This window comes from Cornus florida, unplaced genomic scaffold (genome assembly GCF_030987335.1).
Source record: "Cornus florida cultivar Cherokee Brave unplaced genomic scaffold, ASM3098733v1 CherokeeBrave_3.0.0_Hap2_Chr01, whole genome shotgun sequence".
NCBI classification, from domain to species: Eukaryota; Viridiplantae; Streptophyta; class Magnoliopsida; order Cornales; family Cornaceae; genus Cornus; species Cornus florida.
In genome coordinates this window covers 121,322,549-121,330,787 of record NW_026775571.1, presented here as the reverse complement: position 1 = coordinate 121,330,787, position 8,239 = coordinate 121,322,549, and positions in this window count along the sequence as shown.

Below are 8,239 nucleotides of genomic sequence, written 5' to 3'. Positions count from 1 at the left end.
CTTGTCTAGTTATATTATATTTTATTAAAAAATTCATAATAAATACATAAATAGTTAATTTTTATTAGACTTTTATATAAACTCTTTTAAAAAAATATTTTATTTTCTTTAAATATATCGTTGTCTAATTAAATTTCCTTCATAAAAAAACTCACAATAAATAGATAAAGACAACTTATATGTGATAGAATTTTAAAGAAAATATAATAGATAATTTGTGGTAGAGTTTTATAAAAATTATTATATTTTGTGGAAATCTATTTATAATAAATAAATAAATAGGTAATTTGTGTTATAGTTTAATAGAAATTCTTTAAAAAACACTTTTTATATCAATTAATAAATATTTTTTTATATTAATAATTCTTGTCTAATTAGATTTCCTTTTATTAAAAAACTCATAATAAATAGATAAATAGGTAATTTGTATTAGAGTTTTATAGAAACTCTTTTCAAACCTCTTTTTATATTAATTAATAAATATTTTTTTATCTTAATAATGCTTCTCTAATTAGATTTTCTTTTATTAAAAAAACTCATAATAAATAGATAAATAGGTAATTTGTGATATAGTTTTATAGAAACTCTTTTAAAAACTCTTTTTAGATCAATTAATAAATAATTATTTATATTAATAATATTTGTCAAATTAGATCTCCTTTTATTAAAAAACACTTAATAAATATATAAATAGAAAATTTGAGTTAAAATTTTATAGAAACTTTTTAAATATTATATCTTTATCTACTGTGATAGAGTTTTATTGAAAATAAAATTTGTGATTTGTGATAGAGATTTCTAAAAATTAATTTATTTTCCTTAAATATATCCTTGTTTAATTAGATTTAATTTTATTATGAAACTCATAATAAAAGTTAATTTGTGGTAGAGTTTTAGAAAAATTATTTTATTTTATATATCAATTAATAAATATTTTTTATATTAATAATTCTAGGCTAATTAGATTTTCTTTTATTAAAATCTTCATAATAATAAATACATAAATAGATTAACGTAAATTTTATTAGATAGATTTTAGAGTTTGATTGACATTATTTTTTTTTTAATAAAAACTCTTTGCATATCAATTAATAAATATTTTTTTTATATATAAATAGATAGTTAATAATAATACTATAGATAAAAACTTTTTTTTATATCAATTAATAAATATTTTGTTATATAAATAAATAAATACCTAAACACCTTGGCACAACTTCTGTATTTTTTACTCGGAAAATTAGGTTTTCTTTTATTAAAAAATTCATAATAATAAATAGGTTAATTTGAATTTTATTAGGTAGATTTGAGAGTTTTATAGAAGTTTTTTTTCTATAAAAACTCTTTTCATATCAAAAAACAAATATTTTTTTATATAAATAAATAAATACTGAAACTCTTTCCACATTTAATAAATATTTTTTAAATAAATACTGAAACTTTAGATTTACTTTTATTAAAAAATTCATAATAATAAATAGATAAATAGGTTAATTTGAATTTTATTAGATAGATTTTAGAGTTTTATAGAGTTTTTTTTTCTTGTATTTATTTTTTTTATATAAAAATCTCTTTTCATATCAATTAATAAATATTTTTTAAATAAATAAATAGTTACTGAAACTTTAGATTTACTTTTATTAAAAAATTTATAATAATAAATAGATAAATAGGTTAATTTGAATTTTATTAGGTAGATTTTAGAGTTTTATAGACTATTTTTTTTTTCTTTTATTTATTTATTTTTTTTATAAAAACTCTTTTCATATCAATTAATAAATATTTTTTATATAAATAAATAAATACCGAAATACTGAAACTCTTTGCACATTTAATATTTTATTTTCTTTCTATATATCCTTGTCTAATTTAATTTAATTTTATTAAGAAACTCATAATAAAAGTTAATTTATGGTAGAGTTTTAGAAAAATTATTTTATTTTATATATCAATTTATAAGTATTTTTTATATAAATAATTCTTGTGTAATTTAATTTTCTTTTATTAAAAATTCATAATAATAAATAGATAAATAAGTTAATTTAAATTTTATTTGATAGATTTTGGAGTTTGATAGATTTTTTTTTTTTTTTTTTTTTGTTTTTTTTAAAAAAATACTTTTCATATCAATTAATAAATATATTTTTTTATAAATAGATACTTAAATACTTAAACTCTTTGCACTTTTAATAGTAGTATAGATAAAATCTTTTTTTATATTAATTAATAAATATTTTTTTTATATAATTAAATAAATACTGAAACTTTTGATAGAACTTCTGTATTTTACTCTGAAAATTAGATTTTCTTTTATTAAAAAATTTTAATTTGTAATACGTGTTAGAGTATTATAGAAAATATTTTTAAACTCTCTTTACATGTATTAATAAATATTTTTATATTTTAATAATTCCTATCTAATTACATTAGCTTTTATTTAAAAAAAAACTCATAATAAAAGGGAATTTGTGGTAGAATTTTAGAAAAATTATTTTATTTTTTATATGAATTAAAAATATTTTTTATATTAATAATTCTTGTCGACTTAGATTTTCTTTTATTAAAAAACTTATAATAAATAAATAGGTAATTTGTGTTAAAGTTTAATATAAACTCTTTTAAAAACTCTTTTTATACCAATTAATAAATATTTTTTATTTTAATAATTATTATCTAATTACATTTAGTTTCATTAAAAAACTAATAATAAATAGATAAGTAGGTAATTTGTGTTAGAGTTTTTTAAATACTCTTTTAAAACCTCTTTTTGTATCTGTTAATAAATAATTTTTTATATTAATAATACTTGTTTAATTAGGTTTCTTTTTATTAAAAAACTCATAATAAATAGATAAACATGTAATTTGTGTTAAAGTTTTATAGAAACTTTGTTGATAGTGTTTTATGAAAAATAAAATAGGTAATTTGTCATAGAGTTTATTGAAATTAATTTATTTTCTTTAAATATATATACTTGTCTAATTACATTTAATTTTACTAAGAAACTCATAATAGAGTTATATAAAAGTTATTTTCTTTTATATATCAGTTAATAAATATTTTTTATGTTAATAATTCTTATCTAATCAGATTTATTGTATTAAAAAATTGATAATATTAAATAGATAAATATGTTAATTTAAATTTTATTATGTAGATTTTAGTGTTTTATCATATTATTTAATAAATTTTTTTTACATAAATAAATAAATACTGAAACACTTTACATATCTAATAATAGTATAGATAAAAACTATTTTTATATCAATTAATAAATATTTTTTTTATATAAATAAATAAATATTGAAATAATCAAACTCTTTGACAAAGCTTCTGTATTTTACTTTGAAATTTAACTCTTTTTATATCAATTAATAAATATTTTTTTATATAAATAAATAAATACTGAAACTTTTTGACAGAACTTCTGTATTTTACTCTCGAATTCTGTATTTTACTCTGGAATTCTGAAAATATTGACGTAAATAAGAGTTTTATATAGAATGTGATTGGTTTTATTAGGTAAATTAGATTTTCTTTTATTAAAAAACTTGTAATAAATAAATAAATAGGTAATTTGTGTTAGAGTTTAATATAAACTCTTTTAAAAACTCTTTTTATATCAATTAATAAATATTTTTTATTTTAATAATTTTTGTCTAATTAGATTTACTTTTAGTAAAAAAAAACTCAAAATAAATAAATAAATAGGTAATTTGTGTTTTAAAAACCTCCTTTTGTATCAGTTAATAAATAATTTTTTATATTAATAATACTTGTCTAATTATGTTTCATTTTATTAAAAAATTCATGATAAATTGATAAATTGGTAATTTGTGTTATTGTACAAACTCTTTAAATATATTTTTGTTGATAGAGTTTTATTGATAATAGAATAGGTAATTTGTAATAGAGTTTTATTGAAATTATTTTATTTTCTTTAGATATATACTTGTCTAATTAGTTTTAATTTTATTAAGATACTCATAATGAAAGCTAATTTGTGGTAGAGTTTTATAAAAATTATTTTATTTGATAGATCAATTAATAAATATTTTTTATACTAATAAATCTTGTCTAATTAGATTTTCTTTTATTAAAAATGGATAACAATAAATAGATAAATAGGTTAATTTAAATTTTAGTATGTAGATTTTATTGTTTTATAGATTTTTTTTTTTTTGTTTTAGTAAAAACTCTTTTCATATCATTTAATAAATATTTTTTTATATAAATAAATAATGAAACTCTTTACACATCTAATAATAATATAGATAAAAATTCTTTTTATATCAATTAATAAATACTTTTTTATATAAATAAATAAATACTGAAAACTCTTGACAGAACTTTTGTATTTTACTCTGAAATTAACTCAATTAATAAATATTTTTAATATAAATAAATAAATATTGAAACTCTTTGGGAGAGCTTTTGTATTTTACTTTGGAATTCTGGATTTCCAGAATTTTCAATTTCTGTACCCCTTCCTTCTTTCTTCATGACTCTATTTATAAGCTTCTTGGATGAATAGGATGGTGACATGTGTCCTTTTCTGAAAATGACATAATCAAAATTGGGTCGTTTATTTTGTAATAATTATTTATAAAAAATAACTAAAAATAAGAATTTTATATAGAATGTGATTGATTTTATTAGGTAATTTTTAGAGTTTTGTAGAAACTATAATTATCCATAAAAAAATAACTAAAAATAAGAGTTTTTATATAGAATGTGATTGATTTTATTAGGTAATTCTAAAGTTTTATAGAAACTATTTTTACAAAAAATATTTTTATATCAATTAATAAATATTTTTTTTATATAAATAAATAAATACTGAAATACTGAAACACTTTGCACATTTAATAATAATATAGATATATATTTATATAAATTTGCATATGCCTTTTGTTTGTCTCGTTCTTATCAGTTTTTCTTTAAAAAAATATTACATTCATCCATCCGATTCCATACGATCGATCATTATTTTTTTGCCAAGAAAAACATTAAAATTTTCATCAAAAAAGTTTTATATAGGATTCTAATTGCTTAAGGTCTATGCTAAAAACTGAAAAAGAAACAAAGCAAAAATATATAAAAATATCAATAGTTGTGGAGATCCAAAGCAGCTTTTAATTCTTAGCTTTTTCCATTTTATGATTTCACCTTTTCTTTTCTGGTTTTTTTTTTTTTTTTAGAAATTTCTACGTTGAAAATATGATATAGAAATTTATTTTTATCAGTTTTCTCTCCAACACGAACTGGTTCAATAAACAAATTGAATGCTTTTGAATAATTTGTTTGATTCATGTGGTGCTACTGCAACAGTACATAATTAATATATATATATATATATATATATATATATATATATATATAATATTTGCCCTCATTGAAAGATATGGACAAACATTTGTAATTTACATTAATTTGGTCATTACTACATCAAAAAAGGAAGAAAAAAATAATCGAATATATATATATGAAGGCCATTAAGGAATTAATTAGAGGGCCCGGGCTGTGTTATGGAAGTGAATTAACATCTTAATTAATTTGTAGGGTCCATCTAATGTGATTATGTCTATATGTCTCATCGATCTTGTTTATACAAACTAGTGATGCTTTGATATACATGGACCATCTATATAAGACAGATCAAGATGCGTAAATCATATTGACAGGTGATCATGGAAAACAATATTATATAAAGGACAATATTTAGGTCTTCACGATGCGTAAATTATATTGACAAGTGATTAAGGAAAACAATATTATATAAAGAACAATATTTAGGTCTTCACTAGTGAAGATTTACAACATATTCATCGTTAATGTGAACTAATAATACGTTCTATTTTAATTGACAAATCATAAATGGTAATCAAATCACTACTGATGACCTACAATATACTCATCGTTGATTTGGACTAATAATAGATGGACAAATTATATTTTAATTACCAAATCATAAATGATAATCAAATCACTATCTCTGATTTGATAAGTGAATTTTTACGCACCACCTTTGATTTGGTAATTAAAAATCACATGTAAATTTATTATTGGTCCATATCAGCGGTAAGTATGTTATAAATCCTCACTAGTAAGCATTGTCCTTGTATAAAATTTTCTCACTCCTCGCCTTTCCTCTACAACCTGATTTCATATGGATCCTCCAAAACTATATATGGATGCTCCATAACATACATATTATGTATATAACATTTATATATACATTATAGATCATATTAATTTTTTTATGAAAAATGATAGGTCTTCCGACGTTAATTGTCGACTCTTCCTACGAATATAAAAATTCCCGTAAACATCTCTTTCTCTTCCACTCATTCCTAACCATGTTATATTTAGAGGAGTAGTCGGCAATTGAAGTCGAAAGATCTGTCACTTCTCATTTTTTATACATCACTTTTTGTTTTTTGTTTTTTTGTTTTTCATTAATATACTGTGTGTACAGCTTTTTGATCAAATGAAAGGTTCAGTATTAATAGGGACAAATTTAAACTTAAATGAAAATAATTCAATGAGATGGAAGTTTCTTGATCTGAAAACTAATGTGGAAATTGCGTTATAGTCTATTGATGTATAATTACTTAGTATAATTAATTAATTTTTTTTTTTTTTTTGACAGAATATTACTTTCTGTATATTGTGTAAAAGAAAAAAATTGAAAGATTCTATTTATATTAAATAAAAGATTATTGTTAAGCATAATTAAAGTGGTAGTGTCAAAAAGGGTAGATATTTTTCAATAATGCTATGCTAGCAAGATTCTTTTGTTGTGATCGGTGTGATTTTCATATTCTATGAACCTTGAACTTTTTGGTTTAGAGTTCAAGGGTTAACTTCAAAGTGAATTTATAGATATTTTTATCATTTGAATTTAGAGAGTAGGTGACAATCTTTTTTTGAAAAGGGAAAAACATTCCTATTTTTTTGTACGATCTAAAATGATTTAAGTATAGACATATTATTTTTTTTATTTCTTCTGAAAGGTAAGCATTCAGAAGATTTTATTCAATGAAAAATGGCAGAACCAAGGGCCGGTTCATGAATTGTTAATGGGGTGTGCTAATATTTTTTTAAGTGGACTAATATTAGTAATAAATTTTTTTTTTTGGATTGGACTAAAATTACCTATAGTTAAAAAAATAAAAAAAAATAAAATATTGGGGGTGGCTAAACATGCACATAGATCTGCCCTTGGCAGAACCAAATATTCAGTGTTAGACCAAGAAGCACAAACCCTCGTGTAATTGTGTCACAAGATGGTAAATGACAATACTATGATTTAAGCCACTGTGCACTCCAATGCTAATGGAATAAGCCCTTGAAAGCTCTGATTCACTAATTTTTGACATTATACAGACAAACACCACTTGGTGAACGTTAAGACCAACACACAGTCTCATAGAAACCGAACTCCACGATGAAAACAAAATTTTAAAGATTTCGTAAACTATTTACAATGATGTGCATCTCATTATAGCTCCAATGAAAATTTTGAGAGGAGGACCTAACTCGTCCAAAGAAAGTAATATAATGATTATATCTTGATTACCATCTTCATATTTGATGTTTTTTTTTTTTTTTAATCTAAAAATACTTTGTAGGAGTATATACTAGTATATATATAACCAAAATTAGAGAGAGAAGATGATAAAAACTTCAGTCCCACAATTCATATAAAAGAAAATGAAACATCATAAAATTAAAGACACGGTGAGTCACAAAATTAAATATAATAGATTAAATGGAATAGTGTGTATTTTTGGCATATGTTGTTGGATCGACTTATACATTAAAAATTTAAAAATAATTTTAATAAAAATAACTATTAAACCAATCATAATTTATAAAACAGATGTTGCTGAACATAAATGTGAATGTTGAGGTAAGTTTTTCACAAATTCAAAAATGATAAAAGGAAAAATGGGTCGGTAAAATTAACACCATCTCAAGATGATGTGAGATGAAGTTGATTAAATGGTTAGTCATTGCTGCTATTAAAGATCATAAATAACTACATCATAATAAAAATTGATGTTCTGTTTAAAGAAAGTAATAATTGAAGAATGTGAAGACAATTTTTTATTTATTTATATGATTTGGAGTAATTCGGAAACATAACGTGGATTTAATTGACGATTGGCGAATGGCAATCAAAAGAAGATAACATTATTGTATTATGCACAAACATCGCGTGCGCCTTGTTGCA